Here is an 18,385-nt window from a genome sequence, read left to right as displayed (position 1 = left end):
TTAGTTAGTTAGTTAGTTAGTTAGTTAGTTAGTAGTTAGTTAGTTAGTTAGTTAGTTAGTTAGTTAGTTAGTAGTTAGTTAGAGTAGTTAGTTAGTTAGTTAGTTAGTTAGTTAGTTAGTTAGTAGTTAGTTAGTTAGTAGTAGTTAGTTAGTTAGTTAGTTAGTAGTAGTTAGTAGTTAGTAGTTAGTTAGTTAGTTAGTTAGTTAGTTTAGTTAGTTAGGTTAGTAGTTAGTTAGTTAGTTAGTTAGTTAGTTAGTTAGTTAGTTAGTTAGTAGTTAGTTAGTTAGTTAGTTAGTTAGTTAGTAGCAATCGAATCCAGAACCTTCGGTCTGTCCGACTAAAATACTAACTCTACACCTACTGAAGGAATAATAAACAATTTGTATATTGTCTTTGAAACATTAGTTTCTTAGCTTTAATAACTTCATCATATTCCTTATACTTGGCAATCCTGTATCCTTAAACTGTACATGTTTTTTATTTTGAGTGTTTTTAGAAAAAATGTTCCATCTCGATTTACAAATAGACAACAAAGCGCAAATATTCATTTCATTTTTGTTCCTACATCTATGTACTACATTTCTGTCATAGTTTATTGGCTTGATTACTTTGACTACTTTTTTTCCTCTTATAGCATAAATATTATTGCACTTGTTAGTCTCGTCAAAAAGTCTGCACTATTTTATGCCATACAAAATTGTAAATAAAAGTTTTCGAATGTAAGTATTTTCTTTGCAAATTATTTGTAATTTTAGCATTTTTTACCCCTGTTTGTTTTGTTGCTTTTTTAGGTGGCATTTAATACTACGACGTTGGCCGGCCGTCAGTCTGTATTGTATGTCTGTCTGTTTGTTTGTTTGTTTGTTAAACTTTCCACATTCAACCTCATCATTATATGTATACATAGTTGGTAATCATCATCAATTGTAACGTCATTATTATTAACATTATGGGCAACAGTGTGCCTCACTTTTGTTATTGTGTATTGATGGCAGTTAAGGGCAGTTTATCAAATTCCTGTGTATAAGTGCAGAGTTAACTTGCTTAAGTGATGTTCCTTGATTGCTGTTTGAAAGTAAATTTGGTTTCTTTTTGCTTTACACTCATGTTTAAACTTAATAGCTTTTGTCCATTACTGCTGGGTACTTTTTTAGTACTTTGTAATTATATACAAATGTTGTATGTATTAGGTTTTTCTGCTGCTGACACACACAACAATAAGTGCATAACGTTGAATGGAAAGGAATTGAAAAGCTAAACAAATTTTTTATGGCCTCTTTTATTAAGTGTTTGGAATTTGAATCTTATATTGTGAAAAATTTACCAACTAAACAAAAATAAAATTTTCTATTTTTAATAGTTAAATATCCAATCGCTTGTTATGGCACTTGTTATTAAGAAACAGAGTTGGAAAAGTGCAAACAATGTTTAATTTTAAAATTCTGCTAAAGTTTGTTTTAATGAGCAACCCATCCAATATACAAATATACCTGCCATATACATACGTATACAAATTATAAAATTTCAATTACCCATCCCTGCCTGCAACCAATATATTTATTTTTTTCATATTTTGCTTGTTATTTCCTATTCTTTGAACTATAAAATTTTAATTTAATTTAAATTTAGTGTTATTATTTTTTCTACATTACTTAACACTTAATAAGTTATACTCTCTCCATAAAGTTGGTTATATTTTGTTTATATGCCTCATAAATTCTGTGATTTATATTTGTAAATATCGAAATTGTTGTGTTATTTTTCTCATACTTTTAATTCCTTTACTCAAATTCTCTCGCTTTAAGAATTTAATTACAAACAATTGTTTATGCTGCTCAAATTCATAAATATTCATTGAATCATTAAGTATTGAATGTATAAATTCTAGCCTTGTCTTCAGACCTTGCATATTTATACCCTACACCACTTTAGTGGGGAGGGTATATGGGGTTTGTGCTGATGTTTGTAACATACAAAAATATTCGTCCTATACCCACCTTAAAGTATACCAATCGGCTTAGAATCGTTTTCTGAGTCGATTAAGATATGTCCGTCTGTCCGTCCGTCTGTCTGGCTGGCTGTCCATGTAAACCTTGTGCGCAAGGTACAGGTCGCAATTTTCAAGATAATTGGATGAAATTTGGCACGCACGTTTTATTTGACCCAAGGACGAAGCCTATTGAAAATGGTTAAAATCGGTCCATTATTTCACCTAGCCCCCATAGAACAGAACCCCCCGAAAAGGGCTTCTGAGCTCATAATTATGTTAAATATACAGATATATCGATAAAATACGGCACAACCAAGTTTTATAGAAGTCTTGATAACCCTGCCAAATTTCATAAATATCAGGCCCCATTTGACCCTAGCTCCCATACAAAGTCCCCTTCAGAAAATTACTTGAATGTCCCAAATTAACTTATAAACACAAATATCGCGATGAAATTCAGCACAATAAAATATTATGTAAATATAAATATATTCACAAAATTTTATCGGGCTTGGTCCATATTTGCCCCTAGCCCCCATATAAAGCCTCTTTCAGAAAATTAGTTTAAACAAATAGATTCTTATTATGGCATATAATGTTTCTTTACCATAAATATTGCAGTAATTTGAGTGCTTTGAAAAAAAACCTTTTTTGCAATAAAAAGTAGGTAGAAACAAATTGGAATAGAAGGAGAGGGATAGCCACGGATCGATTTAAACGATTTGAAAACGTAAATTCAAAACGGAGTTCAATCTATTGTGCGTACTAGACTAGACTATAGTCCAGACTAGACCAGATTATAGTCCAAATTTTAGACTGGAAAATATACATTACACTATTCTATAGTTTAACCTAGAGATTAGACTGTAGACAAAACTATATGCTATAGACAAAACTATAGACAAGACTATAGACAGGACTATAGACAAGACTATAGACAAGACTATAGACTAGGCTATAGACTAGACTATAGACTAGACTGTAGACTAGACTGTAGACTAGACTGTAGACTAGACTATAGACTAGACTATAGGCTAGACTATAGACTAGACTATAGACTAGACTATAGACTAGACTATAGACTAGACATAGACTAGACTATAGACTAGATTATAGACTAGACTATAGACTAGACTATAGACTAGACTATAGACTAGACTATAGACTAGACTATAGACTAGACTATAGACTAGACTATAGACTAGACTATAGACTAGACTGTAGACTAGACTGTAGACTAGACTGTAGACTAGACTATAGACTAGACTATAGGCTAGACTATAGACTAGACTATAGACTAGACTATAGACTAGACTATAGACTTGACTATAGACTAGACTATAGAATAGACTATAGACTAGACTATAGACCAGAATATAGTCATACCTATAGAAAAGACTAGACTATTGTCCAAACTATAGACTAGACTATAGTCCAAACTATAGACTAAACTATATTCCAGACTGTAGACTAGACTATAGACCAGACAATAGACCAGACTTTAGTCCAGGCTATATACCAAACTATTGACTGGAATATAGTTCAACTGTTGACTAGACTATATTTCAACTACTTATATCGAGACTATAGATCAAACTATTGACTTGAATATAGACTAGACTATATTCCACTCTATAGAATATACTAGACATAGTCCATACTATAGACTAGACATAGTCCATATTATAGAGTAGACTATAGAATAGACTACAGTCCCAGCTATACTATAGTCTATAGTCCAAACTATAGAATAGAGTATAGTCCCAACTATACAATAGACTATACTCCCAGCTATACAATAGTCTATAGTCCAGACTATATAATAGTCTATAGTCCAGACTATAGAATAGTCTATAGTCCAGACTATAGAATAGTCTATAGTCCAGACTATAGAATAGTCTATAGTCCAAACTATAGAATAGTCTATAGAATAGGCTATATTCCAGACTATAGAATAGTCTATAGTCCAGACTATAGAATAGTCTATAGTCCAGACTATAGAATAGTCTATAGTCCAGACTATAGAATAGTCTATAGTCTAGACTATAGAATAGTCTATAGTCCAGACTATAGAATAGTCTATAGTCCAGACTATAGAATAGTCTATAGTCCAGACTATAGAATAGTCTATAGTCCAGACTATAGAATAGTCTATAGTCCAGACTATAGAATAGTCTATAGTCCAGACTATAGAATAGTCTATAGTACAGACCATAGAATAGTCTATAGTCCAGACTATAGAATAGTCTATAGTACAGACTATAAAATAGTCTATAGTCCAGACTATAGAATAGTCTATAGTCCAGACTATAAAATAGTCTATAGTCCAGACTATAGAATAGTCTATAGTCCAGACTATAGAATAGTCTATAGTCCAGACTATAGAATAGTCTATAGTCCAGACTATATTAGTAGTCTATAGTCCAGAATATAGAATAGTCTATAGTCCAGACTATATAATAGTCTATAGTCCAGAATATAGAATAGTTTATAGTCCAGACTATTGAATAATCTATTGTCCAGACTATAGAATAGTCTATAGTCCAGACTATAGAATAGTCTATAGACCAGACTATAGAATAGTCTATAGTCCAGACTATAGAATAGTCTACAGTGCAGACTATAGAATAGTATATAGTCCAGACTATAGAATTGTCTATAGTCCAGACTATAGAATAGTCTATATTCCAGACTATAGAATAGTCTATAGTCCACACTATAGAATAATCTATAGCCCAGTCTGTGGAATAGTCTATAGTTCAGACTATAGAATAGTCTATAGTCCAGACCAACATGTATATTAAACTATAGACCAACCTGTAGACTATACCTCGAGAACCTCTCCCATTTGGTAAGAAAAAGGTATTAAAGAAATAGACTAAAATGTGGCATGTAATTAAATTTGAAAATAACTTTTTATAATTATTTTCAATGGAACATTTTTAAACTTTGCTGTTAAAGGTCAAAATGTATTTTATTATTTTTGTAAAATAGACAAGTGTCAAGTTCAAAACCAACATTAAAGACTCTAAATAGACATTTATACCTACACACATACAATAAATCAAGTACTAAAAAGTGTCATTCCCCAATACGTCACTTAAACGTGCTACAAATGTATTCACACATTTACATATTCTTAAAATCCCAAGTATTTATACAAATAACCATATTTATTAAATGTGATTTCTGTTTAACTAATACTCTTCTACACATGATGACTAATAAATATATTCAAATAATTTACTTATTTTTTGTTATTTTATAGCTGCTGTTTGTTTGAAGAAAAAAACCCAAAATAAGAGAAAAAAAAAATCACTTTACTGCTGCGGAAACGTAGGTGAAAGTTGGTAAATTTTTTCTTACTAAAAAAATTATATAAATTTATAAAATTAAATTTATTAAAACTTGGCTGCAACTTAAAATTTAAACAAATAAGATAAGTCCCACAAATAAATACCGCTTTATTTACATATTCTATTAAATATGAATAAAGCGGGTAAACACATACAGACTGGAGTAAATAATGGTCCAATATCTTCACCCAAATCGCCATTACTACCAACAAACACCAACAATAATATGGGCTCGATGGCACAGAAAAATGTTATCACTTCTATAATGAGTTTTTTACCCGATAATAGACCGATTACATCATTGCAAATTGTAGAGGATTATGACAAGTAAGTTGAGTGAGTTCAAAGACATTTTTAAAAGTACTTTATTAGCTGGACTGTGGTCCATAGTCTTGACAGGCCTATAGTCTAGTCTATGGAGTAAACTACACATAGTGTGTACTATAGTCCAGCCTTGTTTATAGTTCAGTTCTAGTTCAGTTCTAGTTCAGTTCTAGTTCAGTTCTAGTTTAGATCTAGTTCAGTTCTAGTTCAGTTCTAGTTCAGTTCTAGTTCAGTTCAGTTCTAGTTCAGTTCTAGTTCAGTTCTAGTTCAGTTCTAGTTCAGTTCTAGTTCAGTTCTAGTTCAGTTCTAGTTAGATCTAGTTCAGTTCTAGTTCAGTTCTAGTTCAGTTCTAGTTCAGTTCTAGTTCAGTTCTAGTTCAGTTCTAGTTCAGTTCTAGTTTAGTTCTAGTTTAGTTCTAGTTCAGTTCTAGTTCAGTTCTAGTTCAGTTCTAGTTCAGTTCTAGTTCAGTTCTAGTTCAGTTCTAGTTCAGTTCTAGTTCAGTTCTAGTTCAGTTCTAGTTCAGTTCTAGTTCAGTTCTAGTTCAGTTCTAGTTCAGTTCTAGTTCAGTTCTAGTTCAGTTCTAGTTCAGTTCTAGTTCAGTTCTAGTTCAGTTCTAGTTCAGTTCTAGTTCAGTTCTAGTTTCAGTTCTAGTTCAGTTCTAGTTCAGTTCTAGTTCAGTTCTACTTCAGTTCTAGTTCAGTTCTATTTCTAGTCAGTTCTAGTTCAGTTCTAGTTCAGTTCTAGTTCAGTTCTAGTTCAGTTCTAGTTCAGTTCTAGTTCAGTTCTAGTTCAGTTCTAGTTCTGTTCTAGTTCTAGTTCTAGTTCAGTTCTAGTTCAGTTCTAGTTCAGTTCTAGTTCTGTTCTAGTTCAGTTCTAGTTCAGTTCTAGTTCTGTTCTAGTTCAGTTCTAGTTCAGTTCTAGTTCAGTTCTAGTTCAGTTCTAGTTCAGTTCTAGTTCAGTTCTAGTTCAGTTCTAGTTCAGTTCTAGTTCAGTTCTAGTTCAGTTCTAGTTCAGTTCTAGTTCAGTTCTAGTTCAGTTCTAGTTCAGTTCTAGTTCAGTTCTAGTTCAGTTCTAGTTCAGTTCTAGTTCAGTTCTAGTTCAGTTCTAGTTCAGTTCTAGTTCAGTTCTAGTTCAGTTCTAGTTCAGTTCTAGTTCAGTTCTAGTTCAGTTCTAGTTCAGTTCTAGTTCAGTTCTAGTTCAGTTCTAGTTCAGTTCTAGTTCAGTTCTAGTTCAGTTCTAGTTCAGTTCTAGTTCAGTTCTAGTTCAGTTCTAGTTTCTAGTTCAGTTCTAGTTCAGTTTTAATTCAGTTTTAGTTCAGTTTTAGTTCAGTTCTAGTTCTTGACTATAGTCAGCAATGGTCTGAAGTATAGCCTATATTTTGGACTATAGTTATATTTTATTTTCTGTTTTCAGATGTCCCAAAAATTTCACAACCATTAATCGTACTTACGATCAAGACTCCGATGCAGATTTATGGCGTGAAAATAACATATTATTCGGTCGTCAAACCACACGCTATTTATGTTTATCCAAAACAGAGGGCCTGCCGGAATATGTAGTGGAAACTTTAAAGTAAGTATTTAGTATCTTGAATTTGTTCTTCTTTTTTTAATCTTTTGTTTAAAAAGTTTTTTAAGTATTTTTGGGAGTCTTTTGCTTTCTTTCTTCTTTTGTTTTTTTCAACTACCAGTTCCATTTAACTATTTTATCTTTAACTTCTTGTCATGTGAGTGTGTATTTGAACTTAATTAAGGTCACTCAACTTTTGTGAATGGGGTGGCTGGTAGTGGTGTTGAACTTTTTTCTTTTTTTTTGGATTGATAAACTAATAAAAAAAAGTACTTTTTTGTGCATTTTTGTCTATGGATGGTTTCGAAAAGTACCTGTGTTTGTTTTTTGTTAGTTTTTCTTTTATAATGTGTTTTCTATTGTGTTTGGGTAACAATTAAGTTTAATGTATTTGCGATTTTTATTTTTAGCAAACTATTAATTAAGTTAAAAGAACTTTTTTAATCTTTTGTTTGTTGAGTTTTTATGAGCCAATGACTTGCTATTAGGAAATTGAAGGTTTTACTAAACAATAAATGTGGCAAAAACTATCATCAAAATGCCAAAAGATCAATGAATTTTTGCAGTAGAATGTTGGAAAATCATATGAAAAAGATTTTGTAATTTTTTATTAATCTTATGTCATAAACTAAATTGATTTGGAAAATACGTGGCTGGATTTAATATTTATTTAAAACCTAGAAAATTTAATTCTGTCCTGTTCTAGTTCTGTTTTAGTTCTGTTCTAGTTCTGTTGTGTTCTAGTTCTGTTGTGTTCTAGTTCTGTTCTAGTTCTGCTCTAGTTCTGTTCTAGTTCTGTTCTAGTTCTGTTCTAGTTCTGTTCTGTTCTAGTTCTGTTCTAGTTCTGTTCTAGTTCTGTTCTAGTTCTGTTCTAGTTCTGTTCTAGTTCTGTTCTAGTTCTGTTCTAGTTCTGTTCTAGTTCTGTTCTAGTTCTGTTCTAGTTCTGTTCTAGTTCTGTTCTAGTTCTGTTCTAGTTCTGTTCTAGTTCTGTTCTAGTTCTGTTCTAGTTCTGTTCTAGTTCTGTTCTAGTTCTGTTCTAGTTCTGTTCTAGTTTCTAGTTCTGTTCTAGTTCTGTTCTAGTTCTGTTCTAGTTCTGTTCTAGTTCTGTTCTAGTTCTGTTCTAGTTCTGTTCTAGTTCTGTTCTAGTTCTGTTCTAGTTCTGTTCTGTTCTAGTTCCTGTTCTAGTTCTGTTCTAGTTCTGTCTAGTTCTGTTCTAGTTCTGTTCTAGTTCTGTTCTAGTTCTGTTCTAGTTCTAGTTCTAGTTCTGTTCTAGTTCTGTTCTAGTTCTGTTCTAGTTCTGTTCTAGTTCTGTTCTAGTTCTGTTCTAGTTCTAGGTTCTGTTCTAGTTTCTGTTCTAGTTCTGTTCTAGTTCTGTTCTAATTCTGTTCTAGTACTGTTCTAGTTCTGTTCTAGTTCTGTTCTAGTTCTGTTTCTAGTTCTGTTCTAGTTCTGTTCTAGTTCTGTTCTAGTTCTGTTCTAGTTCTGTTCTAGTTCTGTTCTAGTTCTGTTCTAGTTCTGTTCTAGTTCTGTTCTAGTTCTGTTCTAGTTCTGTTCTAGTTCTGTTCTAGTTCTGTTCTAGTTCTGTTCTAGTTCTGTTCTAGTTCTGTTCTAGTTCTGTTCTAGTTCTGTTCTAGGTTCTGTTCTAGTTCTGTTCTAGTTCTGTTCTAGTTCTGTTCTAGTTTCTGTTCGTAGTTCTGTTCTAGTTCTGTTCTAGTTCTAGTTCTAGTTCTGTTCTAGTTCTGTTCTAGTTCTGTTCTGTTCTAGTTCTGTTCTAGTTCTGTTCTAGTTCTGTTCTAGTTCTGTTATAGTTCTAGTTCTGTTCTAGTTCTGTTCTAGTTCTGTTCTAGTTCTGTTCTAGTTCTGTTCTAGTTCTGTTCTAGTCTGTTCTAGTTTCTGTTCTAGTTCTGTTCTAGTTCTGTTCTAGTTCTGTTCTAGTTCTGTTCTAGTTCTGTTCTAGTTCTGTTCTAGTTCTGTTCTAGTTCTGTTCTAGTTCTGTTCTAGTTCTGTTCTAGTTCTGTTCTAGTTCTGTTCTAGTTCTGTTCTAGTTCTGTTCTAGTTCTGTTCTAGTTCTGTTCTAGTTCTGTTCTAGTTCTGTTCTAGTTCTGTTCTAGTTCTGTTCTAGTTCTGTTCTAGTACTGTTCTAGTTCTGTTCTAGTTCTGTTCTAGTTCAGTTTAGTCTGTTAGTTCTGTTCTAGTTCTGTTTCTAGTTCTGTTCTAGTTCTGTTCTAGTTCTGTTCTAGTTTTCTGTTTCTAGTTCTGTTCTAGTTCTGTTCTAGTTCTGTTCTAGTTCTGTTCTAGTTCTGTTCTAGTTCTGTTCTAGTTCTGTTCTAGTCTGTTCTAGTTCTGTTCTAGTTCTGTTCTAGTTCTGTTCTAGTTCTGTTCTAGTTCTGTTCTAGTTCTGTTCTAGTTCTGTTCTAGTTCTGTTCTAGTTCTGTTCTAGTTCTGTTCTAGTTCTGTTCTAGTTCTGTTCTAGTTCTGTTCTAGTTCTGTTCTAGTTCTGTTCTAGTTCTGTTCTAGTTCTGTTCTAGTTCTGTTCTAGTTCTGTTCTAGTTCTGTACTAGTTCTGTTCTAGTTCTTCTTGTTCTAGTTCTGTTCTAGTTCTGTTCTAGTTCTGTTCTAGTTCTGTTCTAGTTCTGTTCTAGTTCTGTTCTAATTCTGTTCTAGTTCTGTTCTAGTTCTGTTCTAGTACTGTTCTAGTTCTGTTCTAGTTCTGTTCTAGTTCTGTTCTAGTTCTGTTCTCGTTCTGTTCTAGTTCTGTTCTAGTTCTGTTCTAGTTCTGTTCTAGTTCTATTCTAGTTCTGTTCTAGTTCTGTTCTAGTTCTGTTCTAGTTCTGTTCTAGTCTGTTCTAGTTCTGTTCTAGTTCTGTTCTAGTTCTGTTCTAGTTCTGTTCTAGTTCTGTTCTAGTTCTGTTCTAGTTCTGTTCTAGTTCTGTTCTAGTTCTGTTCTAGTTCTGTTCTAGTTCTGTACTAGTTCTGTTCTAGTTCTGTTCTAGTTCTGTTCTAGTTCTGTTCTAGTTCTGTTCTAGTTCTGTTCTAGTTCAGTTCTGTTCTAGTTCTGTTCTGTTTTAGTTCTGTTCTAGTTCTGTTCTGTTCTAGTTCTGTTCTGGTTCTGTTCTGGTTCTGTTCTAGTTCTAGTTCTGTTCTAGTTCTGTTTTAGTTCTGTCCTAGTTCTGTTCTAGTTCTGTTCTAGTTCTGTTCTAGTTCTGTTCTAGTTCTGTTCTGTTCTAGTTCTGTTCTAGTGCAGTTAAACATTCATTCCACGTAATAGAGACCTAATTAACAAATTAACTATTATTCATTTAACCATAATGCAGCTTTTATTATCCAAAACAAATTTATTTTCTAAATTAAGCTGGCAAATTACTCAAATTTGTTATAAAAAATCTTAAACAATCAGTCCAATTTATTAAGCAAAATCTACCTGTATATTTCAAGTTAATTAAACATTTTGTAATTCCATTCATTCCTCATTTTGCTACATTCTTTAATGGTTTTCTATAAGCTGTTGTAGTAAAAAAAATCAATTAAATAAACAAACTTAATACCATTAATGCCAACACTAATTCCAAAAATAACACAAAAATTCCTTTTATAGTTTGTTTGTTTATTTATTTAATTTTTTTTGCAAGAAGTTTCATTATAATTATATTTTTTATAAATTACAACATAATTTGTGGTCTAGTAAATTGCGCGACAATTGTTAATGGGGAAAAAAGAGTTAAGCAGAATTTTTATTTACAATAATGATTAAATGTGATTTGTTGGAAGCATTTGGAGAGTTAAAGGGTTTATTGAAATTAAGTGTTATTTAAACTACTAATTGGACTACAGACTAACATATGTTAGAGACTGAAGATTTTGTCTACATTCTCTAACATAACTTATTATCATACTATATTTTATTAGATATTTGTAATAAAACAAGTTCAACAATGGAAAATGATACTTCAATTTATATAAAAAAGTATTAACTTTATTTTTCCTAATCTATATATATTTATTGCAAATGATTCATTGTGGTAAAGACAATTGCGAGAAATATCAGTTAAGTCTACTTAATACAAACAGGTAAAAAAAAAGAACATATGCAAAATAATATTGATAACAACAACAAAAAGACTAGAAAAAAATATGAATAAAATTTATTTGTAAACTACTTAAGTACAATAGTTCCAAGACTTGAACAACGTCATTATTGGTTAGTTTAATAAGAAGCTTAAGTAAATAGCACAAAACATTTTTAAATAAATATTATACGAAAAGATAAGATAATGGGGGTAAAAGATATAAGAAAAGAAAGGAATAATTATATGTAATTAGTAGAAAATGTGATAGTATTTTTTTTGTTATAAAAGACACTGACAAGTGTCTTCTTTTATAATTTGTTAAAGAATAGAAGTTCAGGAGAGCAGTTCAAAAAGGTTTTAAAAAATGTAACAAACAATTCTTCCTATAATTGATCTAACTAAATCAAATGAAATTAAAGTCTAGTGACTAGACTTTAGTCTACAGTTTGGACTCTTGTGTAGTCCATAGTTTAGTTAAGAGTCTAATCTATAGTGAGATCTATAGTCTAGTCTATAGTTTGGACTATAGTGCGGACTATAGTTGGGATGATATTTTAGTCTACAGCTTGGACTATAGTCTATTCTATAATTTTTAATCTGTAGACTAATCTATAGTCTAGTGTATAGTAAAATCTATAGTCTAGTCTATAGTCTATTCTACAGTCTAGTCTATAGTCTAGTCTATAGTCTAGTCTATAGTCTAGTCTATAGTCTAGTCTATAGTCGTCTATAGTCTAGTCTATAGTCTAGTCTATAGTCTAGTCTATAGTCTAGTCTATAGTCTAGTCTATAGTCTAGTCTGTCTAGTCTATAGTCTAGTTATAGTCTAGTCTATAGTCTAGTCTATAGTCTAGTCTATAGTCTAGTCTATAGTCTAGTCTATAGTCTAGTCTATAGTCTAGTCTATAGTCTAGTCTATAGTCTGTATAGTCTAGTCTATAGTCTAGTCTCTAGTCTAGTCTATAGTCTAGTCTATAGTCTAGTCTATAGTCTAGTCTATAGTCTAGTCTATAGTCTAGTCTATAGTCTAGTCTATAGTCTAGTCTATAGTCTAGTCTATAGTCTAGTATAGTCTAGTCTATAGTCTAGTCTATAGTCTAGTCTATAGTCTAGTCTATAGTCTAGTCTATAGTCTAGTCTATAGTCTAGTCTATAGTCTAGTCTATAGTCTAGTCTATAGTCTAGTCTATAGTCTCTATAGTCTAGTCTATAGTCTAGTCTATAGTCTAGTCTATAGTAGTATAGTCTAGTCTATAGTCTAGTATGTCTAGTCTATAGTCTAGTCTATAGTCTAGTCTATAGTCTAGTCTATAGTCTAGTCTATAGTCTAGTCTATAGTCTAGTCTATAGTCTAGTCTATAGTCTAGTCTATAGTCTAGTCTATAGTCTAGTCTATAGTCTAGTCTATAGTCTAGTCTATAGTCTAGTCTATAGTCTAGTCTATAGTCTAGTCTATAGTCTAGTCTATAGTCTAGTCTATAGTCTAGTCTATAGTCTAGTCTATAGTCTAGTCTATAGTCTAGTCTAGTCTAGTCTAGTCTATAGTCTAGTCTATAGTCTAGTATAGTCTAGTCTATAGTCTAGTCTATGTCTAGTATAGTCTAGTCTATAGTCTAGTCTAGTCTAGTCTATAGTCTAGTCTATAGTCTAGTCTATAGTCTAGTCTATAGTCTAGTCTATAGTCTAGTCTATAGTCTAGTCTATAGTCTAGTCTATAGTCTAGTCTATAGTCTATCTATAGTCTAGTCTCTTTATCTAGTCTATCGTCTATAGTCTAGTCTATAGTCTAGTCTAGTCTATAGTCTAGTCTATAGTCTGTCTAGTCTATAGTCTAGTCTATAGTCTAGTCTATAGTCTAGTCTATAGTCTAGTCTATAGTCTAGTCTATAGTCTAGTCTATAGTCTAGTCTATAGTCTAGTCTATAGTCTAGTCTATAGTCTAGTCTATAGTCTAGTCTATAGTCTAGTCTATAGTCTAGTCTATAGTCTAGTCTATAGTCTAGTCTATAGTCTAGTCTATAGTCAAGTCTATAGTCTCGTCTATAGTCTAGTCTATGGTCTAGTGTATAGTCTAGTCTATAGTCTAGCTATAGTCTAGTCTTTAGTCTAGTCTTTAGTCTAGTCTATAGTCTAGTCTATAGTATAGTCTATAGTCTTGTCTATAGTCTAGTCCATAGCCTAGTCTATAGTCTAGTCCATAGTCTAATCTATAGTCTATCTATAGTCTAGCCTATACTTTAGTCTACAGTCTAGCCTATAGTCTAGTCTATATTCTATTGTCTTGTCTATAGTATAGTCCGTAGTCTATTCTATAGTCTACAGTCTAGTCTATAGTTTAGTCCATAGTTTGGACTGTAGTCTAGTATTAATACACTAGCCTCTAGTCTGTACTTGAAATTTTTAATCTTGGGTTTTAAATTAAAAAATTGTTTTGAATATATGTACATATATTAGAACAGATTTAGTGAAGATTATATAATAACTTTTGTTTTTTTTCAGAGTAATTGCCGAAAAGTAGCTCCTCCCAAGGAATTTTCCTTATTATCGCGCACAGCCGATACAGAACAAAAGGCCTGGCGTAAACGACAAATTGCTATAAACTCTCTAAACGGGGGACCGTTACACAAGCAGTCACAGATATAATACTATGTTCTAAATTAAAAATTGCACCGGAAGGATTTAAATTAGCGGGGTAAAGAGATAAATAATAAGAAATATTTTAAAGGAATATATTTAAAAAGAGGTTTAGATAAACTTAGTTTAAACAAAGCTTAAAGTAAAAACTTGTCTTAGGACTTTTAAAGTTAATTTTTTTCTTTATTTCTTTGTTTAACTAGAGATATAAATGGCATTTTAATTTGTTATAAAACCGGAGCCATACCGGTACGCTTGCCACCACCAGTGCCGGGTTAAGTCCACAATTAGGCTCCTCCTCTGCAAACGGTAGCAGTGAAGTGGAAAAAGCTTTAAATCGCTTAAATCTACACAATGCTGCAGCTGCGGGACAAGGTTTAAGAAATCCCAAGCAGCCGGTAGGTTTAAAGAAAGTACCTTATAAATCTTTTGTTATTTAAACCAATTAAATATTTAGTTGCCCTCCGTACCCCATGCGGAAGAACATGATTATGAAGAAATTCAACATTCTTATCAAATAAACTCACCACAAAGACCGGCACCCAAGCCACCGGTTAACACAAGCCATAGTCTGGGTACATTGGGTGCTTATACCGATATAGAGGGTGTGCCATTTGTTATTAATCCTATGCTTAAGTCTACTAATCAAAACGTGGTAAGTAGATACTAATTAATCGCCTAAAATATCGTATTAGAATTTTAATCTATAACACTTTTCCTTTCCAGTATTCCACACTGCCACAACTTAGTGATTTTGTTGTAAAAAAAGATCTCGATTATGATTTTCAATTGGAGCGTCAAACTTTGTGTACCATGAAATCGTCGGCTTCCAAAAATCCTTTCTTTAATTAAAATCTAAGAAAAAAAAACAACCCCAACAAAAAGTTAAAATAATTACCTTCTAATCTAACAAAAAATACAAATAGCAATGTGTTAAAATAAATAATAATAATAATTAAAATATTTTGTATAAAATTCCTTAATTTTTTTTTTTTAGTTTAAGTTTATTTTATTTATTTTTTTTTTAATAATTCCTATATATTTTTCTCTGTGTACCATACACTACTTCTTATTTACATGTGTTATCTTTATAAAAAAAATTAAGTGTGAATATTTATTATTTAGTAAACAAGTCAATTTAGTTTAGTTTTTTTTTATATAAAACCTTAAATATTGAAATCTTTATGTTGTAATATATAAATGGAGTTTAATTCCAAAAATTTTGTGTTGTATATTTATTTTGTTTTGAATTTAGTTTTGTATTCTAATAAATTTTATAGAAATCTTTTTTAAGCATTTAGGACTTGCCCTTTTTCAGTATTAGGGTAATTATAGTTCATACTATAGACTAGACAATATTCCTGACTGTAGACTAACCTATATTCAAGATTATAGACTAGACTGGACTATAGTCCAGACAAGAGATTACACTATAGTCCAGACTAAAGACTAGACTGTAGTTCAGACCATGGACTAGACAATAGTCTCGATTATAGACTAAACTAAAGCCTAGACTATAGACTAGAATATAGACTAGACTATAGACTAGAACTAAATATAGACTCGACTATAGACTAGACTATAGACTAGGCTATGGACTAGACCTATAGGACTAGACTATGCTATAGACTAGACTATAGACTAGGAATAAGACTAGATTATAGACTAGACTATAGACTAGGACTTATAGGAACTAGACTAGAGGTAGACTATAGACTACTAGACTAGACTATAGACTACTATCGACTAGGACTATAGACTAGACTATAGACTCGACTATAGACTAGACTATAGACTAGACTATAGATATAGACTATAGACTACGAATAGACTAGACTATAGACTAGACTATAGACTAGACTATAGACTGGACTATAGACTAGACTATAGACTAGGCTATAGACTAGACTATAGACTAGACTATAGACTAGACTATAGACTAGACTATAGACTAGACTATAGACTAGACTATAGACTAGACTATAGACTAGACTATAGACTAGACTATAGACTAGACTATAGGCAAAACTACAGACTAGACTATAGACTAGACTGTAGACTAGACTATAGACTAGACTATAGACTAGACTATAGACTAGACTATAGACTAGACTATAGACTAGACTATAGACTAGACTATAGACTAGACTAGACTAGACTATAGACTAGACTATAGACTAGACTACAATAGACTATAGACTAGACTATAGACTAGACTATAGACTAGACGATAGACTAGACTATAGACTAGACTATAGACTAGACTATAGACTAGACTATAGACTAGACTAGACTAGACTATAGACTAGACTATAGACTAGACTACAATAGACTATAGACTAGACTATAGACTAGACTATAGACTAGACTATAGACTAGACTATAGACTAGACTATAGACTAGACTATAGACTAGAATAGACTATAGACTAGACTAGACTAGACTATAGACTAGACTATAGACTAGACTATAGACTAGACTATAGACTAGACTATAGACTAGACTATAGACTAGACTATAGACTAGACTATAGACTAGACTATAGACTAGACTATAGACTAGACTATAGACTAGACTATAGACTAGACTATAGACTAGCCTATAGACTAGACTATAGACTAGACTATAGACTAGACTATAGACTAGACTATAGACTAGACTATAGACTAGACTATAGACTAGACTATAGACTACACTATAGACTAGACTATAGACTAGACTATAGACTAGACTATAGACTAGACTATAGACTAGCCTATATACTAGACTATAGACTAGACTATAGACTAGCCTATAGACTAGACTATAGACTAGACTATAGACTAGACTATAGACTAGACTATAGACTAGACTATAGACTACACTATAGACTAGACTATAGACTAGACTATAGACTAGACTATAGACTAGACTATAGACTAGACTATAGACTAGACTATAGACTAGACTATAGACTAGACTATAGACTAGACTATAGACTAGACTATAGACTAGACTATAGACTAGACTGTAGACTAGACTATAGACTAGCCTATAGACTAGACTATAGACTAGACTATAGACTAGACTATAGACTAGACTATAGACTAGACTATAGACTAGCCTATAGACTAGACTATAGACTAGACTATAGACTAGACTATAGACTAGACTATAGACTAGACTATAGACTATACTATAGACTAGACTATAGACTAGACTATAGACTACACTATAGACTAGACTAGACTATAGACTAGACTAGACTAGACTATAGACTAGACTAGACTATAGACTAGACTAGACTATAGACTAGACTATAGACTAGACTATAGACTAGACTATAGACTAGACTATAGACTAGACTATAGACTAGACTATAGACTACTATAGACTAGACTATAGACTGACTATAGACTATAGACTAGACTATAGACTAGACTATAGACTAGACTATAGACTAGACTATAGACTAGACTATAGACTAGACTATAGACTAGACTATAGACTAGACTATAGACTAGACTATAGACTAGACTAATATAGACTCGACTATAGACTAGACTATAGACTAGGCTATGGACTAAACTATAGACTATGCTATAGACTAGACTATAGACTAGACTATAGACTAGACTATAGACTAGACTATAGACTAGACTATAGACTAGACTATAGACTAGACTATAGACTAGACTATAGACTAGACTATAGACTAGACTATAGACTAGACTATAGACTAGACTATAGACTAGACTATAGACTGACTATAGACTATGTTATGGACTAGACTATAGACTAGACTATAGACTAGACTATAGACTAGACTATAGACTAGACTATAGACTAGACTATAGACTAGACTATAGACTAGACTATAGACTAGACTATAGACTAGACTATAGACTAGACTATAGACTAGACTATAGACTAGACTATAGACTAGACTATAGACTAGACTATAGACTAGACTATAGACTAGACTATAGACTAGACTATAGACTAGACTATAGACTAGACTATAGACTAGACATAGACTACTATAGACTAGACTATAGACTAGACTATAGACTAGACTATACTAGACTAAGGACTAGACTATAAACTAGACTATAGACTAGACTAGAGTATAGACTATAGACTAGACTATAGACTAGACTATACACTAGACTATAGACTAGACTATAGATTAGACTATAGACTAGAATATACTAGAATTAGACTAGACTATGGACTAGACTATAGACTAGACTAGACTATAGACTAGACTATAGACTAGACCATAATAGACTACAGACTAGACTATAGACTAGACTATAGACTAGACTATAGACTAGACTATAGACTAGACTATAGACTGGACTATAGACTAGACTATAGACTAGACTAGACTATAGACTAGACTATAGACTAGACTATAGACTAGACTATAGACTAGACTATAGACTAGACTATAGACTAGACT

The 18,385-nt window shown here is 32.0% G+C and overlaps 1 pseudogene; it reads left to right on the top strand.

The window, feature by feature from the left end:
- The first annotated feature begins 818 nt into the window (after positions 1-818).
- LOC119615194 lies at positions 819-14,804 on the top strand (annotated as a pseudogene).
- The last annotated feature ends 3,581 nt before the right edge of the window (positions 14,805-18,385 follow it).

The sequence above is a fragment of the Lucilia sericata genome, unplaced genomic scaffold (genome assembly GCF_015586225.1).
Source record: "Lucilia sericata isolate MDLA Ls3-8-SP2 unplaced genomic scaffold, ASM1558622v1 Contig004408F_arrow, whole genome shotgun sequence".
Lineage (NCBI taxonomy): Eukaryota > Metazoa > Arthropoda > Insecta > Diptera > Calliphoridae > Lucilia > Lucilia sericata.
The sequence above is the reverse complement of the archived record's forward strand: the minus strand, read 5'-3'. Positions and strand labels throughout refer to the sequence as shown.